Genomic DNA, 22,432 nt, shown 5'->3' with positions numbered 1-22,432 from the left:
TTATTCGAAGCTTTATAGAATAATATAATTTTTATTCAATTATATATAGTCAACTTTATATCTCCTTATCATTTAATATATGTTCATTTTATATCCATAGTTTAATTGCGTTTCAGACGAGTGTACTGTGTGCAAGAACGAGTACACCTTAATAACTGTTGCTCTAATGATTGAATTTTCACTAACTGGGACTCAATATGAATAGTTCAATTATTACTTAATTAACTCAGTATAATTAGTGAGGACGATATTTTAAAACACAAAATCTGACATGAAAATGTATTTTCTTGACACACGTGTATCTCTTATTTTATTTTATACCCGGCGTTGAACAGATGACCTAATTCTGAGTTAACGACTATCTATGTTCAACTCCGTATCCTTGTAATTTTGAACCCGACTCAGAAGACAAGGAAACTTCTGGATCAATCATTGGACAAATCTAGCCATAGTGGAGGAATTCTTCAAGGAACTAACCAGTATTTGCGTAGCATGGAGAGGAAAAGCACGTTTAATTTTCACATGGAATTATTTTTGATAAAAAAGTTTTATAATTGTGTGTAAAATATTTCGATTCATTTCATGAGTTCCGGAGATATGGCACACTTAGGGACCTAACATTCAACCAATTTACACTCACGAACCTAAACATTCAAGCACTTTCCTATTCATACCATATTTTTCTAATTCCGTCTAACCCATATTTTCAAGGTAATTCCATATCCGCGAAAAAACTGAATGTTTTACTTATATCTTCCCACATCTTTATGTAACACTGTTTTCACTTTATCTCTGTATGGCGAACAAAATATTTGAATTTTTTAATTTAAAATTAAAAATTTCTGTTTTCGGAATAATTATTTGATTCACAATATTCACAAAATTCCTACAATCTGGAAAATTAAATAGTAGGAAACTTACAAAGAAAACTACTTTTAACTACTAAGTAACTAAGTATATATGTATATACATATGTATATACATATATATNAACTAAGCTTATTCAAGGCTACTAAAAACTAATTTGAACTTAGCTTCCACTTCTTGAACCATTTCTTCTTCTATCTAACTAACTAACTAACTATATATATATATATATATATATATAGTTAGTTAGTTAGTTAGATAGAAGAAGAAATGGTTCAAGAAGTGGAAGCTAAGTTCAAATTAGTTTTTAGTAGCCTTGAATAAGCTTAGTTATCACTTTGAGATTTTTTTCCATGTCGTAGCAACCCTCATTCAATATTATTTTATATTTTCTTCCAAAAGTAGTAACTATTTCATTTTGTTCAATTTCTTTTAATGATTATGAAATGCAATCTTTTAAAAAAATAAGTTCCAAAAATTAAACTCATTATAATTAACAAGAAAATTTTTAAAATAATTTTTTGCTCTTTCCAAACACATATAAGCTATTTAAGGTTTATAATTTCATAAAATAATATTAAATTTCAATTTTTCCTGCTACACGTGATAAATTTTGATTAATATAATTAGCAACGTAAAATCATTTAAATATCTATAAACAGATACAGGGGGTCGGCAATGACAGCAAAAAGTTAAATTAGGTAGCCGAACTGTTTTTTCAGCAATTATAATATAAGTTCATTTATTTTATTCACCACAACATAATCCAAAAGAAAAGTTATGCAGTTATAACTTTGAACTAAAAATGATTAGAAATGTTGGAATTAAATTAAAAACAATACTAAGTCTTTTAAATAAGCCATGCCCACATTTAAACTATCTGTTTATATTTTTTCCCCAATTGTCTGCATTATCATTATAAGTTCATTTACTTTATTCACCATAACATAATCTAGAAGAAAAATTATGCAGTTATAACTTTGAACTAAAAATGATAAGATATGTTGGAATTAAATTAAAAACAGTAATAAGTCTTTTAAATTGGCCATGACCACATTTAAGCTATCTGTTTATATTTTCCCCCCAATTGCTTGCATTATGAAATAATCGACATCTTTAACACAAATTTAAATTTTTTTACATATATAATCAAAAAACAAAACATATTGTTTAGTTTAATACAGCTTTATGGACTTAACCGAAAAATTAATAAAAATAAGTACACTCTAAGGAAATTAAGTTTAATCCTGAATCATTATATCGGTAAGGTACCTGTCGGACAAGTTGCAACGTTATTAAGGTATTAAATTGAGTCATATACGGAGAAAAAAATTCTGGTAAAATTACCATACTGTATAGCAATGTCATTTCTCGTTAAAAATAAATAAATAAATAAACATAATTCATGTTTATAAAGCCAAAATATATGGAATTTGTGCCATAGGTTTGGTAATTTTTCCGTTTACCTGAAAACGGTTTACCGTAAACCGATTTTCAAACCGATTAACCGATTTTCAAAATTCCAGTCCTTATTAAAGCAAATATTGTAAAAAATGCAAATCTGAATTGTAAATTTAACCGAATAAATGGTGCTTATGCCATGCTCTTAGATATCATGGTAAAATTACCAAATTTTGAAACATTAGCAGCATTTTATCACTTATTTTAAAGCCATCTCATATTGTTAATTTTACTAAAATAATTATCTAGGTAAAAATTACCGAGCTTTTTGGTGTTCCTATTGATCCAGAAACACGCAAATTCTACCATAATCTGGTAATTTTAACCATACTTTTTTTCACTGTATTTCCGCATTTTAAACCATGTCATGCAATCTAGTTTAAGAAGAATTAAATTTTACGATAAGGTTCACCTTGTCACCTTATTAAGATTTCCGCAATTTTGAATGGTATTATCGTTCAATACGATCCAAAATTTTCTAACTGCTTAAATCGAATATTTAATAGTATAGAACAATTCGGGTTAATTTGTAAAATTTAATAGTTAGCACTTAGTTAGACCCTTTTATTACAAAATGGCTGCAGAATATTTTCGTTTCGAAATGAACATCACAAGATTATATAATTATGTGAGGAATATTACTTTGTAAGAGCTTTAATGTTAATAAATTCAGAAACTGGTACACGATTTAAATTACCATAACAGCCTTGTAACATAAAACTCTGCAAATTTTCTATCACCATAATAAGTTGTTAAATAGAATCGTGTTTCCGCTCCATTTAAGCCATAACGGAATGAAATCAAATTTAAGAAAAATGTAACCACAAACATTCTGAAAAAAAAAATCTCTGAATTTTCCAGACTGATTTTATCAAATTCTCTTGAATTTGTAAGCAGTGGTCTACATCTTATAATCAATTTTTTCAGCTGGGTCTCATAATATCTTAAATAAAGTATAAAATATCCTACAACATTTTTAAATTCTTGTCATTTGAGAAAATAAAAATTTGAAAAAAATTTATGAGATCAGTTTTTTGGAAGAAAAAAAATTGGTCTTTCAGATACCTTAAATTTAAATTAATTAATTTTTTAATTAAATATTAACATGAACCTAGGCGTCCGGTGGCTGAGCGGTAGCGCTTCGCGTTGTCGTGCCACAGGTCCCTGGTTCGATCCGCTTATAATTAATTTCCAATGCCATGCAGGTATTTCGCANAAGCATGCTTGGGAGCTAAACACTGGGGGTTCCGCGTTCGGCTGACCACCTGACCAGAGCGTCTGTTCCTGCACCCCAGAGCTCAAGGTCAACTGAGATGGGCACAGTAGGCCTTGGCCCTCTATGGGCTGTCGCGCCACTGAGTTTAGTTTTTTAGTATTAACATGAGCCTAGTTTCCCTTTAATTTGAACCATAGCAACTTATAATCAAGTTGAAGAAAAATTAAATTGCACGGTAATATGATTGACATTGTTATCTTAATAATGTTTCAGCAATTTTGAAGGATATTATGGATTAACACCTTTCAAAATTTCTATCAAAGTTAAAGAAATAGTTAATGGTATAACAGAAATCCAGGTCAATTTGTATAAAATAATGGTACTTATTTAGAGCTTTTTAATACAGAATGGTAACAGAATAGTTTCTTTCTGCAATAAGTATCCTAAACTCAAATGGGAAGCAATATGCAAAAACTTCTTGAACGAAAGGAAGAGCTCTATTTAATGCATTCAAAAAAATGATAAACGTTGTTTAGGGTGGCTGACAGGTTCAAGGACTTTTTCTAGAGTTTTAGAAAACAATAGAACATCCTACTGTATGACCTCAAGTTAAAAAGATTCCTGTCCATTGTTGCTCTTAAACTGGGCTTCATTCAGCTGATCACCGCTTCCGAAGCATCGAATTGATTTTCTTCATTGTTGTTGACTATGACCTTTAGACAAGGTCATGTCCTAAAAGATTTTTCAAGACAACAACTCCATCCGTAGTGTATTCAAAATATTCTTGATAAGCAAATTGTCACGTTCCTTCCAAGATAAGTAGCAATAAATCATGTTAAATTGAAATCAGGGTTCTTTTAAAAAGGTCTGATTTGCATTCGATTTTATCCAGGTATGCTTTGGATGACTTAAACGATTGATGCTTTTTTTGTACGAAAAATAACCTTCGCTAATTTGAGTATTAACGATATTTAGTTCAAGGCGAGTACTTAGCTTGATTTCATCATGGATGGGGAAAGAGTTGTAATTGATGAGTAGTTCTTCAAATTAATTTTATATCTAGAAGAACAATGATGATTTATTTCCGATTGCATTAGCAAACAGTAGTCGTGAATGCTACTTCCGGTTTCTTACATTTTGTTAAGAAATTAAAGACAATAAACAGCAGAATTCAATGTCGTAGAGATGCGTCATTGTTGATTTATTGTGCTTATTTCAGGGACTTAAAATACATGAGAGTTAGAATGACATAAATGAAATGTTAAACAAAAGATCCGGATTTTTCGAAATTTTTTATTAATGTTAATTCAATCAAAGCCAACTCAACCTCACGAGCTTTTCTTTGTTTTTTTTTTAAAAAATGAATAATTTAAAGCTAATTATCTTTGGGTTAATACAGTGTTTCCCAAAGTGTGGTACGCGTACCCCTAGGGGTACGGGAACTGTTTAGCGGTGGTACGCGTTCTTATGCGAAATATCTTGCAACAAACGAAAATTTCAAAAAATTTTATTTAAAAATAAAGCTAGCCATGAAAATTTACGATTACGTATTTTTCTATTGGCTATTTTTTATAGAGTTAACAGTTAATATTTAGTGATGTCAACAGCCAGTTGTGATTTTCAACTTTTGTGCAATTTTTTATAGTAAAAAATACATTCATTTTTTTATTAGTGGTACACAGCGTTACGAAAAATTTAGAAAGGGTACACAAAAGTCATAAGTTAGAGAAACACTGTTTTAAAGCAAGCACAATGATTGCTAGCCATAACGAATGCTTGCAAACAGTAAACATATCATGATGGATGGAATAGAGGCTGGCCGCTTCGCCGCCCAGTTAAAACCGCAAGATTAGGACTAGTACCCAAGAAGCATTAAATATTGTTGAATAGTTTGAAGAAGAGAACAGATTTACTCCTCACAAATACTAGTTAAAACTGAAATGGTTAATATGTCCGTTATCTAACTTTTGATTAAATATTATTTACGTTAACGCTAGGAAGACTTTTAAAGCAACATACTTATTGATATTGTATGATCATTAAAAAATCATTAATAAATTTCAATTCTTAAATTAAACTGAAAGTTTAAATTATTTTTGAGAAAGCTCAAAACTTTTAATAGTGAAATTTTAACTTATTTAAATTATTTGGGATTGAAATACTTGTCAAATAAAAATAAATCTGCTATAATCATTTTTTTATGAATTTTTTATAGCAAGATCTCCAGAAGTAAAAATTACCGTACTATATAAAAAGAAAATGATTTTTGACTAATTTCCTTAAGGGATATTATCCAAATATATTATCATTACTTAAAAATTTACCGCGGTAAATTTTACAAATTTCTGGCTCTATGTGAACACCAAAAAACTCAGTAATTTTTACCGAAGCGTTTTTGATAATGATTCTGGTAAAATTAGCAATAAATTATGGTTTTATAATCTATGGTAAATGTGGTAAAATTTGGTACATGATATTATAATACCTTACAGCATGGCTTAAAAAAACTAGAATTGGTTAAATTTACTTTTCATTGGTTAAATTTACTTATTATTGGTTAAATTTACTTTTCAGATTTGTATTTTTTTTAATAAATGTGTGATAATAAATTATAATTTTGAAAATCAGAATTTCCAGTAAACCGTTACCATGCGAGAGGAGATATTACCAAATGAATTGTTTATTTTGCGTATATTTTGGTTTTATTACAAAAATACAAGAATCATTATTTTTTTAAAGAAATGATATTAACCGTACAAATGTGGTAATTCTACCAGAATGTTTTTCTCCATGAAATTTTACCAATTTTTTCTTCGAATTTCATGTATAAGTACAATATTAGAAACATTATTCACCATTGATATTTTTTTTATTTGCAAAATCAATTATTGATGAATTTTTGAAGAGAGATGAAAATTTTTTTTTTTCTCAAACTAGTACAAATATAATTCTGATAATCAAACAGTTTTTTTAGTAACTATTAAATTGTTTTTTTGATGCTAAGAAAATGTGTAAAATATATATTTTTGCTTGTAATTAGAGCGACAAAGATACACAAAAGGCACAATGGTGTCCCATCTGCGTCAAAAGTTTAACCGAGCAGTTTTTTTAGTTACTATTTTAACTATTTTTTCAACAATTGTAACTATTTTATCGCGATTTTTTCAAACATTTTCAAAAAGCATTCAAGATATTTTAGTTCTGAAGATTAATTTCACACATTTCATGCACTCAACATGCTTGACAGGCATACATAAAAAGTGATATAATTCAAATAATCTTTTTTTAAAAATGTGCAGCGATCCGTGTAAGGACATTGTTTGCTTACATTTTCGTAAGGTTATCATTGTTGACTGTAACGGAAAGAAATCAATGAACGGATTTTTTTTCAAAACAAGAAATATCTATCACTTGGCGTCAATTTGGCGAATTAAGCGTCAAGATTAAGGTCACTTCGGTATGTGATTGTCTCTTGAGAACATTTTTATTCCACTGACTTAGAAAATTGTTTTTTTTTTCTATTTGTAAAAAAACGTAGAATGGTATTTTGCTAGAGCGAATATATTACGAGAAAAATTTTACTATCACAAAACCGTTTACTTCACTGAAAAACGCTGCAATTTAAATACAATAAGAAACGAACTCCGTTATTTTAACAAAAAAATTCTGTTATCTTGACAAAAATACCTATTTTAGTATTGTGGTTAGGGCGAGAAGAGAGCAAAATTCGTACGTTCAGCCGAAGCTGGGATTCGAACCTTGATCAACCCAAAGGGAGGCAAGCACTTTGCCCTCTAAGCTGTCACAGCACAAGAGTCTTCTGTATAAAGAAAAATTTGAAACTGTCCTTAGCTTATTGGAATAATATTTAAATATAAAAATGTTTAAACCTATAGTTGCCCACCGGTATAAAAATGTCTGTCAACTTAACTTATCTAAAATATAATAATCAGATAAAATGTCAATTTGATAATAAAATTAAATCGCATTTTTATTTATACGATGATTGAGTCTATAATATAAGAGTATAAGTAATATAAGAAACTGAAAAAATTAGAGTAAGTATTAAAAAAAAATGGTAAAATGATTTTGTAATGGTACAGCTGTCGTACGGAAAGCAGAAATGCATGTCAAAAACTAAAATTTGAACTGAGGTTCTAATCAGTTAAAACTGTCAAATACAGTACCGTGAAAAACAGAGAAAAACCGTCAACAAAACAGCTTTTTTCCGGTAAACAGGGAAAGTCTGTAAAAAGAACGGAATTTTTTTAGAGTATAGGAAGGAAATATTGCATTAAATTTGTATGTTCTCAATTACTAAAATAAATAAATAAAATAAATAACTAAAATAATAAATAAAACAAATAAATAAAACAAATAAATGAAATAAAATAAATAAAATATATGTAAATTTCAGTTCAGGCTGCGTAAAAACTCCAAAGAGTATTAAAAATGTTTAATTTAATTTTCGGTTATAAAGCTAGTATTTATGATAAGTTCAAACTCGCAATAAATGTTTTATTAGTAATTAAGATATTGAAACAAAATACTTCCTGATGGTTTTATATTTACTGACTATAAATGACTAAATGAATACTTACGCGGCGTACCATTCATATTTTTCTGCAAACATTCATACCAAATCGGACATTGCATAATGTCCCAAATGAGCCTTCAATAATTTCATAAATCCAAAACTGACATTGGCCGCTATTTTAGAACATACTTACTTTCATATCCTTTTGATTGTTTCCATTGTTACCAATGTATTTGCAACACTACATAATCAAAATTTTAAAGAATGCATAGATGATAAAGAATATATGTCTGTAATTTCATAATTAAACACTTACTTACTAACTCTGGTGTAATTCAGTCTTCCGCTAAACATTCGTGTCTATTAGATATTAAAGGTAAATAAACTTTGCTGAAAAATTTTCCGAATCAAATTACGATAAAAAGTACTGGGTGCACTCAGGGTGACAGTACTTTTTATCGTAAAATACAATTTTATCCTAACATTTTACGGAACAAAAATTAGATATACCGTAATTTTCACAGTGATATTTACCGTAAAATCACGTAATTAAATAAACGAGACAGTAAAAATTACGGTAAAAACGATAGAATGGATTTTACGAATGCTATACACTCAAGGTGCCTGTACTTTTTACCGTAATTTGACCCGAAATGTTTCAGTGTAGTGCTTTTATAAGACTATCGTTTTATAACTATACTTTAAAAAATTCTGAGTAAAACAACGGTAAAAAGTACTGGTACCCTGAGTGCCGATACTTTTAACAGTGAAATCCTTTTTTGCCTTAAAATTGTACGGAAAAAATTGATCACTGAAGCACTGTAATTAAGTAAATATTACTCTAAAAATAACGGTAAAAAATTTTACTCTAAAAATGGATTGTACGGATGCTTCCCTTAGGATGCCACTACTTTTAACCGTATCTGGATTTTTTTATAGGGTACTGTTGCGAGTTTAAGTGAAATTTTTTTATCTCAACGAAACATACGACCATGAGTTTTAATAAAACATGCATGATAATAATTTATTTTTCCAATTTTAAGGAACTAACTAATTGCTCAATATGCCATAATTTATTTGAAAAATTGAAATGTTTCGGGCAACTTTACAAAAAGTTACTTTTTTGGAATTATGTTTTATCATCGTAATTTTTATTTTCATTTTGAGTAAAATCATTTGGATTAACAAAAAAATTGGGGGGGGGGGGTTTTAANTTGGGGGGGGGGGGATTTAAAGAACATCTCAGCACCAATTTTTCAGTTTTTTTTTTTAAATTTTCAACCCAATCGCATAAAATAACTAAATATAAGGACTGGTTATATTTTAACTCTAAGTAACGTCATAGAAAGGATTCTAGGGAGCATACAAAATATTTCATTCAGGAAGAGTTGGGCAATTCAGATTTGTGTCTCCAATTTTTTACGAAGAACAAGCTAAATCAATATTTATACAATCCATATTTCAATTTCATTTAAAAATTGAACCAAATATCGTATTGTATTGAAATATGATATAGTTCTCCAATGCTAAAATCTCTCTCTCTCTCTCTCTCTCTCACTTATTTTTGTCNTCCATTATTTGTTATTATATATATATATTATATACATATATGTATATATATATAATAATGCTCATTCCAATTTCATTTAAAAAATTGAATCACATATTGCATTGTATTGAAATACAATAGTTTTTCAATGCTAAAAAACAAAAAAGGCGTAAAAAAATTAATTAAAATAAAGAAAGAAATAGTAAGTACTGCTTAATATGAATTAAATTTATTTAAAACGTTAAATCGCACATCGTAACACTTTGAAATTAATTTTTCCGAGCCTAAAATAAAAATAAAATATAGGTTAAAAGAAAAAAGAAAAAGTGTTGAATAGAATATCAATGAAATTAATTTCAAAAATTGAATCACATCTCACGTAATTTCGAAATGTAATTTTTTTCTACATAAAATTCTTTTAAAAACGGTCTAAAGTAAAGAAAAGATAAAAAAATGTTAAGTAGAATTTAATATCAATGAAAAAAATAAGAAAATTTGAAAAACAAACAAACATGCATTTAGACCGCTTTGTTACAATTATTTGAAGAACACTTTTTATTAAATACTTTTATTAAGAAAACCAGAATTTCTTTTAAACCATTACCATTCGAACGAAAAATTACCAAATGAATGTTTTCAATATCTTCAGTATTATAATTTTTTTATCCGGAGATTTCATTACCATACAGTACGGTAAATATTGTCAAAATTTATTTCACCGTGTACAGAGAGAATAAATTAAGAAGAAATATACATAAAAGAATAGAAATGAGTTCATAAAATTATTTATTTTTTCGAATGAATGCAGTTTTTCTTTGTTTGCTCGAGTTAGTACTATTATTAAAACAGATACACAACCAAGTAATAACATATGAATGTCATTAAATGAGTTCAGAACAGATCATAATTGTAAATAAATGACTACAAATTACCCCCAATGTCATAAAAAATGTCACGCACATTTATGATCACAATATTTCTCCTTTCTGGAATGTCATATCAAAAAACGCTATTCCATTTTTACGAGAAATTACCAATAAGTCGACCAGAAACTACATTCTTTTTATGTCAAAAGAATTTATGTGGTCAAAAATATGAAAATGTCTTGAAAATTTGTATTTTATTAAATGAGACTTACTTTTATTATTTCATTTTGATACAAGAAAAGATAGTTTCCAAGAAATTAAAAAATTTAGTAGTTAACAAATGTCTAAAAAATATGTTTTTTACGAATAAATCTTCTTTTACTTATTTATTTTCTGGTAAAAGCTCTGAGTTTTTTAAAAGAGGAAGAGTTTACTAAAAGAAACCTCGGCAAGCGTTTTGAGCTTATAAATTTTATTGAATAAAACATATTTTTCTTATTTGATTTGTGGTACAAAAATTAATTTGTGAAAAAATAAAGAGCAAAATTTTTAACAAATTTCTTGAAAGTATGCTTTTTATTGAATCTTCTCTTTTTTCTTCTCTCTTTCTCTTCTTCTTCTCTTTAATAAGAATAAATAAAAAAAAGAGAATCTTCTCTTTTTTTCTTGTTCACGAGGAGATGCATTCTGGTATAACCACAGTACTGTATGGTAATGGCACTTTTGATTAAACGAAGCATTATTCTGGTTAATAAAATAGAAATATACGATATTTTTATTTCGCAATTTTATCCTTTCATTGGTTACGTATTACCGGAAATTCTGGATTTTGAAGTTATAGTTCTTATTACCACATATTTCATAAAAAAATACAATACAGAGAAGCGTAAATTTTACCGAATAAATGTTTAATACCATGCTTTAAGGTATCATTATAAATTTACCGAATTTTATCACGCATTATAAAGCCTCATTTTATTGTCAATTTTACCAAAATCATCACCTAAGCGCTTCAATAAAAATTACCGAGCTTTTCGGTAGAAACACGGTAAAGCAAGAAACACGATAAATTTTACCATATTCTGGTAGTTTTGACCATACTTTTTTTTCAGTATACAAGCAATAAGTTTCTAAACAGTGAAGAATTTAGAGAAAGAACCTTTAAAAAAACCTCCTAAAAAGTATCAATTTTACTGAAATTTTTTTCATTTTCTTATTCAATTCCTTATACAGGAAAAAAGTATTTTTAAAAAAATAAAGTGTTTAATGACAGAAATTTTTACTCATGTCTTGAAAATATATATTTTAACGAAGAATTTTTCTTTTACTTATTTATTTTATTCATTTTCTGTCAAAAGAAATAAGTTTCTTAAAATGAAGAGTGTTGGAGGAAAGCTATTAAATATTTTTTTTAACTGTCTTTAATTTAACTGGAAAAAGTTAAGCATACTTTTAACTAAACTCTTTTTACATTACAAATTAAGGCAATCTTTTTCTTTAAAAAATAAATCTATAACTTACGTAACTATTATCACAACTGTATCATACCAAAATGCGACTAAATTCCTTCTCTTTGTTTGTTTCATTATGCCAATAAAGCGAATTATAGAATTTATAATTCCAAAAAAAGGTTATATTTTTGAAAAAGTCATTCTCAGGTATTTTTGTAAAATATACAACAAACTATAACCTACATAACTGTAGTATTCCAAAGACAAATCGAATTCCATTTATTTGTTGTTTTTTTTTAAATTAAGGCAATCTTTTTTTTTAAAAAATAAATCTATAACTTATGTCAATGAAAATAGTTATAGAATTTATAATTCCTAATAAAAGATAATATTTTTAAAAAAGTTATTCTCGGGCATTTTTTAATATATAACAAACTATAACTTACCTAACTGTAGTATTCCAAAAACAAATCGAATTCCATTTATTTGTTTTTTAAATTAAGACAATTTTTCTTGAAAAATAAATCTATAACTTATATAACAGTATCACTCCAAAAAGGGATCGAACTCTCCCCTATTTGTTTGTATATTTATAAGCGTTTGTTAAACAAGTTTCATCGATGTCAAGGCTAGCAGTGGGCTGGGCAGCCGGATAACCGAACCAAAAAAAAAATAATAATAAATAAATACTTTCTCAAAGATTCTATACAAAAACATCACGTAAAATCTATTGATACGGGGAAACAAGTTTCCTTGTCTGATAAAAAAAAATGTTTCGTTTAAGGAAATAAAAGATTTTAGAATCACATGTTTAAGATCTAGGTAACTGAGACTAAATAACTTTCATTTTTTATAATCAGATTTCTAAACGGAAGTTCTAATTCAGTTTTCACTCATTGCTTCTAAATTAATATATATAATTCACTCATCATTAAAATAATGCCACAAGGCATTATCAGGGGAAATAAAAACGTGAATTCATTGACATTCACGCCCTAATTATGCGGAAGAACAACACATAATCTACAATGCATTTTTTTAAAGAATATATTTTAAGATTTTAATGGTTACTCACTATCCGTTTACTTTGAAACTTCTACTGTTCTAATTTATTTATTTTTCAGTTATAAAATTTTTTGTTATAAAATAACCATTGTTTTGAAAAGACAGAAATGTGTTAGCAGCTCAAAAACAACTCAACGAATCTAAAATTAAAAGACAATATAATTTGTTCAACATTGTGTGCATTTTTATGTAACATATTGAGCAAAAATTATATTAATATATATTAAGCAATAAAATTGATAGTAATATATATATGTATTTTACACTTCATTAAACAATGCCTCTAGGCATAAACAGAAGAAGAAAAAAAGCGTGAATTCATTGACATTCACGCCCTGAATATGCAGAAGAACAACGCATATTCTACAATGCATGTTTTTAACGAATATATTTTAAGATTTTAATGATTACTTTCTTCATTTACTTGTTTAATGTAAGTAAATGTTTAAATAGTTTATAAACTACTCAATGAATTTAAAAATATAAACCAATATGATTTGCTCAATATTGTATGAATTACTATGTAGAGTATTGAGTAAATATAATTTACACGGAGAAAGAAATTCTGGTAAAATTGCTGTACTGTATGGTATTGACATTTTGTGGTAAAATGAAACATAATTCTGATTAATTCAATCCAAATTTACGGTATTTAAACAATTTATTTGATAATTTTTTCGTTCATATGGTAACGATTTACCGAAAATTCTTATCTTACTCTTCTTATTCCTTCACATAGTAAATTTAGAAAAATAAATGGTTTTTATGCCATGCTCTGAGGTATCATAATAAAATTACCAAGTTCAATCACATATACTAAATTTTATTACAACTAAAAAATTTTATCACAATTTCTAAATTTTATCACATCTTAAAAAACCAAGTTTTATTCTTAATTTCCCCGAAATTATTGTGAAAGCACTTCATTAAAAATTTCCGAGTTTTTTGGTGTTAAGATAGAGCCAGAAATAGGGTAAATTTTACCATATTCTGGTAGTTTTAACTACATTTATTTTCTCAGCGTAATAAATAATATCATAAATATCAATATGTATATATACATATATTGTTTGTTCTTTACTAAAATAATGCCTTTAGGCATGATTAGAGGAAATAAAAAAACGCAAATTCATTGACATTCATGCCCTAGTTATGCGGAAGAATTACATATAATCGATAAGAAAGGTTTTTTTTCTTTAAAGAAAATCTATGACTTTTATGATAGCTTTTTTTCTAAACTTTTAACGAATATCTTTAAATCTAACACATTTTTTAATAGAAAAAGCTATTGTTCAGCATTCAAAACATTTAAAGAAATGTGTGAATCGAAAATTAATCATAAAAATGTTTTTAAAATGAAATTACTTTGCTAGAATTAGAGACACAATAAAAAGTTTGATCTTTAAAAACTTTAGATAGCGTTTTTATGCTTTTATATGAATTAAAATTATATTATTAATCATAAAATGAAAACTAAAAACACTGCACACTAAATTATAATACATAATACAGTTAAAATATTCTTAACTCGTTCGATAGTTCAATAAAAATGAGAAACATTACACACATAAACCTTCTTTTTTGAATAATCAACTCTTTTTTTAGTGGAATAGGAAATTAAGAAGACAAACATGTTTTAAAGTCGAATTCGCAATTTAAATCAGCAAATTGTTTTATAACTTTTTTTGAACTAGCATACTAATGTAATGATCTATTGTAAAGAAGGAAGCCATTGTGCTTAAAGGCTGTTAAAAGTTCTTAAATTTTTAAAGTATTCTGTGTATAAAGTGCTTAAAATTCTTAATTGTTTGAATTGTAACGAATAGAAAATTCAGAAAACTAAGCATCTATTCTATTTAGTTTTTTTTCCATTTAGAATAACAAAGAAAAATAGAATCAAATCATTTAAAAAGTTTGTTACATTTAAAGTCGTAATTTTCTCACCCATTACTAATGTTTTTAACCTTAATCAGAATAAATAAAAAACTTGAATTTATTGGCCCACAAAGCCTTAATTATGCGGAAGAAATTACGCTTTTTTTTATTTTATGATTTTAGAAACTGGTTCTTTTTCAATTAACTTTGCATCGATTATAATATTTATTATTTTTAAAAAATTTAAATCCCTTTTGAATAAAACTCTTTGTTTCATAAAAACTTTGACATTCATAAAATCTTACAATTCGGTCTTTCTCAATAAATAAGTAAACAAAAGTTAATCGAAAAATCATTCAATAAATAACAAACAAAAGTTAATCGAAAAATCAAAGTGCATTTGAAATATAATTGTTGAGTGTAAATTGTGTCAAAATAATACAATAACAACTATTATTTCATAATTGCTTATACCTTGGGAAATATAAATATATAATATTAAAAAGTATTTTGAAAAAGCTTTAATGTAGCAAGAAGTAAAAGATTTAATACAAAATAGGAAACAATAAACTTTGCTTTACTTTTCATTAAATATGCATTTCAAAGCATCAAATTGAATAAATAACAAAAGTAATAAAATAATGATTGGTATTTTCATTAATGAGGAAGTGGTTCATGTTATTTTAAAGACTATTTTTAGACATTATTTTAAGAAATGGGTTATGCACTGATTTTTACAAGTATAATTTCAAACAAAAACAAGTCTCATTTTTATAAATTCAAAATGTTTTTAATTAACAATTGAGTTAAATTTTCTAAAATTTAATTTTCATTCATTCTAATGACAAATAGTCGCAATATTGCATACTTATACGGAGAAAGAATTTTGGTAAAATTACCGTACTGTGGTAAAAATAAAACCCATAATTCTAGTAATAAAATCAAAATATACGGCATTTAAGCCATTCATTTGATAATTTTTCCCTTCTTATGGCAACGGTATATTGGAAATTCCGGCTTTCAAAATTATAGTACTTATTACCACACATTTAGTAAATATTTTTTTGTAGCCAAATAAATTGTTTCTATGCCATGCTTTACGATATTATGAGAAAATTAGCGAATTTTACCACATTTATCAAATTTTAATACATGTTATAAAACAATATTTAATTGTTAATTTTGCAAATATTATTAAAAAATTATTATGTTTTTATGATTGAAATCAATATGTTTTTATAATTAAAATTAATATACATGTATTTTTTCAATTCAATTCAAATTATGCATTTTTTTAAATTCATTTTAAATGTACGTGCAAGTGTTTTAATTTAAAATCCTATTCTTGTGTATTCTTAACAAAAAGTCTTAACAGAAGGGATACAAATTTAAGAATATATTGTGCTTTCAGTGCATTTGTTTAATACTTTTCTTATTTGCAGTTTAGAAAAGTATATTTTTTAAAAATAATTACATTAATATGAAACGATCTTGTTGCATCACTGAACTAGTTTTATTGTTAGCTTATAAGGCCCCATCGGTTTCTTAGACACATATGGTTTATGAAAAACACTAATTTTGAAAGGTACTTTTTCATACTCTTTTAAGAATATTTTTGTTTTGACAGTCTATTGATATACAATAATTACGTTTCATTCACTATACTTACTAAATTTGCTCAAAATAATATTTGTTATTCAGTGTTCAGGTGCCAAATAGGCACACGCAATTTTATCGATAATTTTTTTATATTTCCACTGAGAAAAAAAGTATAGTCAATACCATTAGAATATGGTAAAACAGGTATATGGTAAAATGTTCAATAACTTTTCCCGACACTCTCTGGTAATGATTTTGGTAAAATTAATAATAAAATATGGTTTTATATTATGGGATGCATTTTAAATGTGATAAAATTTGGTATTTTTATTATGATACCATAAAGCTTGACTTAAAAACCATTTATTTGGTTATATTTACGTTTCAATTCTTATTATTTACTAAATGTGTGGCAATAAGAAGTATAATTTTGAAAAAAAAGAATTTCCGATATACCGTTATCTTAACGGAAAAATTATCAAATTAATAATTTAATTTTTTTATCTATTACCTGCTTTATGTTTTTTTTACCAGAAATTTCATCACCATACAGTACGGTAGCTTCACCAAACTTTTTTTGCGTATAAAAATCAAGTTAATTATTTATAAAAAATGAAACTTTATTCACGAATTTTAGCATGAGTTTTAAAAACCGACAGAAAAAATATTGCGTCTAGACAATTTTTTTGTGTAATACTCTCTCAATTAAAAAAAAATAATAATAAGTGAAATTGATTCGCTCCGAAAACCACAAGACGTGTGAAAAATTCGATGAAACGATTTTCCAAGAACGTAAATTTGAAAAATATTTTCTTTATTATATCCCCCGAATGTCATGCATCACACTACATATTTTTTATTTTTAAATTGGAATAATTATTCAACCTGAAAATTTTCTCCTTTTCTTCAGAAAGATTTTTCAGAAAAAACGAGCATGCTGAAGCCCTTTCTAATAATGCAGTAGGTTAAATAAAGTAGAGTTCATATGTTGGTTCTTGGTTCATAGTTCGTTTCAAATTAAATTTGCATATTTACTCTTGAAAAAGACATTGACTCATATCTTAAAAAAAATATCCGAAGTTTTTTAAGAAATACTTTTTTCAGTTCAAGGTCTATTTTAAAACTTTTTTTTAGTTTAGAAAAATCAATTATTTCATGAAAATAACTTTATTTACGAATTTTAATTTAAGCAACTGTTACGAATTTTAATTTTTACGAGTTTTTATGAAATTTAATTTTACAAGTTTTAATTAAGCGCATTTGAACTCTTAAGGTTAGGGAGAAATTTCCCTCTCTCCCTCTCTTATGAAAAATATTGTGTTTTTCAATTTCTTCTGTTAATTAAATAAATTTTGCTTAATTTTACATTTAAATTTGACAACTTCAGCCCTTAAGTACTTATTATTTTCGTCAAAATTATTTAATAGAATTTAATCTTTTTAATTAAACTTTGGTGACGTTTAAACTTGATTGTTTTTTTATTTATTTATTTTTTGTACTGCTTGCAACGTTCCAAAATAACGCAGATATAGTAAAAAATATGGGAAATAAGAGAAAGGCGTATAAAGTACTAAAAAAATAAATAAATTAGATATAAATTTCTTAAGTTTCTTTGGGAAAAGATCTTCTTCAAATACCATTTCATAAATGTCTTTAAAAACACACATTTCATAATTTTTATATGCGTAGAAAAATCTAACAATTACTTTAAAGATAATGAAAAGAAAAATAGATTTAATTTTAATTGCTTTATGCACACTAAAATAAACAAATTTAGGCCAGCTATTTTTACATTCAAAGTATTAAAATTACATTTAATACATTTAAGAACGCAATTAACTATTATGAGAAATTAAACTAGAAAATTATTTTACTTTTTTGAATACATATGAAGGCACAGTTAAAAATTAAACAAACTTGCAAAAATAATATATAAAAGTTGTTCGGTAGTTTTTGTCATTTTTTTCCCTTCAGTAAATAATTAGAAAAAAATATTTTAATAATTTTCTTATTTTATTCTTTAAAATTCTATGTTGTTGTTGATGTTGCTAATTTACGTCGCACTGGAGCTGCGCAATGGGCTATTGGCGACGGTCTGGGAAACATCCCTGAGGATGATCCGAAGACATGCCATCACAATTTTGATCCTCTGCGGAGGGGATGGCACCCCTGCTTCGGTAGCACGACGACCTGCGCGCGAAGTCGAGCACTTTACGGTAGCACAGTTTAACGAGGACCAATACCGCACCCTCTCGGTTCCTACGCAGACTGATCCAAGTGGTCACCCACCCGCACACTAACCGTAGCCAGTGATGCTTGACTTCGGTGATCTGCTGGGAACCGTGTCTTAACGATCAGTCTGCGTAGAATTCTATGAATAATTCTATGAATTCTATTCTGCAAAATTCTATGAAAAGTTAAGAAACAAAAAGAAGTTTCATCCTGAATGTTTTTTGAACGATTAATAGCTATTGTGAGACTGTCTTTGTGGACTTAATTAAATTGATCATTTCTGGGATTAGAAACAGCAAGATATTTTCGCTAATTTATTCTAAGCAATTTATTCTGTTAAATTATATTAATTTAATATAATATTAATTTAATATAATATTACTTGTTTCGATAAACATGTGTTTTTCTTTCATCACTCTGAATTCTATGAAATCCGCAGAAAAACAGAACAAAAGCTGGTAAAAATAAATTATTCTAGTAAATATTTCCATTCACGTTTTTAAATTTTATCAAATGCATAAAACAAGAAAACGTTTTATTAAACGTTCGCATGACATAGCCTCAAAGGTTTTATTTAAGATACATCGCACGTCTTTAAAAAACAACCCATTGTCTTCATGTGTCAGTCCTGAGGAATCTAATATGTTTTATTATTTACGTCGTTCCCGCCTTCAACGAAATGACCCTCAGGTAGATAAAACTGGCTCACTTTTAAAATGAGTTAAGAGAATCTCTGCTCTACATTCTGTTCGTAGAGTTATAAGTCTACATCCGAACTCAATTCAACCTTTTTTGGACTCCATTAAGATTTTTAATTCAAGGCTTTTTCACATTGTTCTAAAGACGCGTAGAAGAAACAAATGTATTACTTAGTGTTTTGTTAAAATGTAGGCTTTGTAATAATTTTTCATTAATTTTATTTACCTTTTTGCAGACAAGCTTCCGCAATTTCGGAAGTAAATGAAGGATAGAATTTCATGAATGTTTTAATGAATGTTGTATGAATATTTTTTGATTATTTTTAAGCTACATGTTTTGTTCTTTTATTTTAAATTCAAGGTTTTCATCTTTTTTTTTTTCTACGCTTATTTTTAATTTTTAATAAGTTTTAAGCTACATCCGGATGCAATTCAACTTTTTTTCGATTTTATTAAAAATTTTAACTCAAGGCTTTTTACATAATTCTAAGGACGTGATTATGTATCCTTAATTATAATTGTTAGTTTTATTTAATTTTTTGCAAAATGCCTCTTTATTTTGAAAGCAAATGAAGGATTGAATTTTATGACATTTTATTTCAGTTTTTCATGATATTTTATTTCAGTTTATCTGTATATCTGCTGTTCAGTTTGTTTGTATTCAGTATGTCTGTATGAATATTTTTGGATATCTTTAAAATATATGTTTTGGTATTTTTTATTTAAGGTTTTAAATAATTCTCCTTTGCTTTTAAAGAGTTTGAAGATTTTTTGGTTAACAAATATCGCTTCTAAATTTATGAATGTTTTTATAAAAGTTTTAATGAATGATGTATGAACATATTTTGATTTTTTTTAAACTACATGCTTTGTTCTTTTTTTTTAAATCAAGGTTTTCATCTTTTTTCTACGCTTATTTTTAATTTTAATAAGTTTTGGGCTACATCCGGATGCAATTCAACTTTTTTCCGATTTTACTAAAATTCTTAACTCAAGGCTTTTTACATAATTCTGAGGAAGTGAAGTAGGAAAAAAATGTATCACTTTGTCTCGTGCTGACTTCGCAATTATGCATCGTTAATTATAATTGCTAATTTCATTTAAATTTTTACAAAACGTTTCTTTAATTTGAAAGAAAATGAAGGATTGAATTTTATGACATTTTAATTCAGTTTATCTGTATATCTGTAGTTCAGTTTGTATGTATTCAGTTTGCCTGTATGAATATTTTTGAATATCTTTAAAATATGTGTTTTGGTGTTTTTTATTCAAGATTTTAGATAATTATCTTTTTTTTTAAGAGTTTAAAGATTTTTTTTTTAACAAATATCGCTTCTAAATTTGTAGTATAGACTGAAAGTATGGCTTTTTTAAGTAAGACTTAAAAGGAACACTCAACGGCTTAGGGAAAATTTCCTCATAAAAGAAACTTAATTCTTTTCGGGCGAAAATCTGTTATTGATAGAAAAAAATCAAAAAATCACGTAATAATTTGTTATAATTTCACAGAACAGTGGATTATTCGACAAAAATTTCCCTCAACTTCACTTTCTTTTTATCCCTATTTAAAAAAAAAGCACAATCTTTAAAATCATTCAGTTTAATTTGGTGGAATCTTAAGCTCTCTATGAAACACACTTTTCTAACTCCTGCTTATAGCTTCTAAGATTAATTAGACCAATTATCTTTTTTAAAAAATATACAATTTACAGAGAATATATCAAAACTAGAATTTATCACGAATAGTTTTTAATTTATAGTTCTTTTTACCATTATCAATTTAAAAAGTAAGAATGAAACCTAGTTTTTTTAGAATTTTAGAATAAGGCATATTCAGGAAAGAAAAAACTAACTAGCAACTAAAACTTATTCAATATCATATCAGTAGAATAAAAAATCAGAACAGACAGAATTACTTGATTAAGAAAATTTAAAAATTAAGTTCTGTATAAATCAGCGTGTTAATCAGTACAGTATGTTATATCAGTACAAAACTATTCATTAATAAAAATTTTTAAAATTCATCATAGTATTATGTTATAATTTAGTTAGAAAATTTGCCATTAAGGAAAAATTGTTAGATCATATAACTGCATGTGCTAACTGATTGGAAGGAATGTTTCAAAGGGCAGCTTTCAAACTTGATTGATCCATTATTTGTTTTAAAAATAGTAAGGCTACTATGAAATACACTTTAATTTACATTCAAATAGTATTTCATTATTAATATCATTAATTAAATTAATTCATTAGAAATACTTGTAACAAGCACTGAGAAAAAAAGTATAGTCAAAATTACCAGAATATGGTAAAATTTACCACGGTAAATTTTATCATACTTCTGGCTCTTTGGGAACACCAAAAAGTTTGGTAATTTTTAACGAAAAGCTTCGGTAATGAATTTGGTAGAATTAACAATAAAATATAATTTTATGAAATGTGATAATATTTGATAAATGCTTTGAAATTTGATAATTTAATCATATTACCTAAGCATGACATAAAAGTGATTTATTCAGTCATATTTATTTTCCAGTTTTGTATTTTATTACTAAATTTGAGGGAATGAGAACTATAATTTTGAAAACTAAAATTTCAAGCAAATCGTTACCATACGAATGGAAAAATTCCTAAATGAATGGTTTACACACCGTATATACATATTTTTTTTACCAGAATTATACTGTTTTTTTTTACCAGAAATGTCATTATCAGACTGTACGGTAATTTTACCAGAATTATTTTTTCCATGTGGTGCATAATCAACTGGAAAATAACTAATAAAGGACTGGTATAGAAAGTTAGTAAGATATTGAAACTTAACGAAAAATGTCAAAATAATATCAAAATCTAAAGATATGTCAGATCTGGAAAAATTTTTCATAATTGAATTTACTAAAATATTTTACTTAATTATTTATTTTATTCGTAATTATATGAACTTAAAATTATTCTTATGAGCTTTGCTTACATTTGAGTCGGGCTTGAAAATGCAATGAGATCCATTGAGAAAACA

General features: G+C 26.7%; 1 protein-coding gene across 4 annotated transcripts in view; it reads right to left on the bottom strand.

Moving 5' to 3' along the window:
• The window catches only part of LOC107447774 (uncharacterized), a 67,542-nt gene that overhangs the window by 39,562 nt on the left and 5,548 nt on the right, over positions 1–22,432 (bottom strand). Inside the window, exon 2 of one of the 4 annotated variants that reach the window (XM_071188080.1) lies at positions 7,732–7,790. The exons of 2 other annotated variants lie outside the window; for them this stretch is intronic. The gene's annotated coding sequence lies outside the window, so the exon portion shown is untranslated. Of the gene's footprint in view, positions 1–7,731; positions 7,791–12,393; positions 12,543–22,432 lie in introns of those variants that run through there. One more of the 4 variants, XM_016062784.3, reaches the window with a different exon arrangement.

The sequence above is a fragment of the Parasteatoda tepidariorum genome, chromosome X2, assembly GCF_043381705.1.
Source record: "Parasteatoda tepidariorum isolate YZ-2023 chromosome X2, CAS_Ptep_4.0, whole genome shotgun sequence".
Classification (NCBI taxonomy): Eukaryota; Metazoa; Arthropoda; class Arachnida; order Araneae; family Theridiidae; genus Parasteatoda; species Parasteatoda tepidariorum.
The sequence above is the reverse complement of the archived record's forward strand: the minus strand, read 5'-3'. Positions and strand labels throughout refer to the sequence as shown.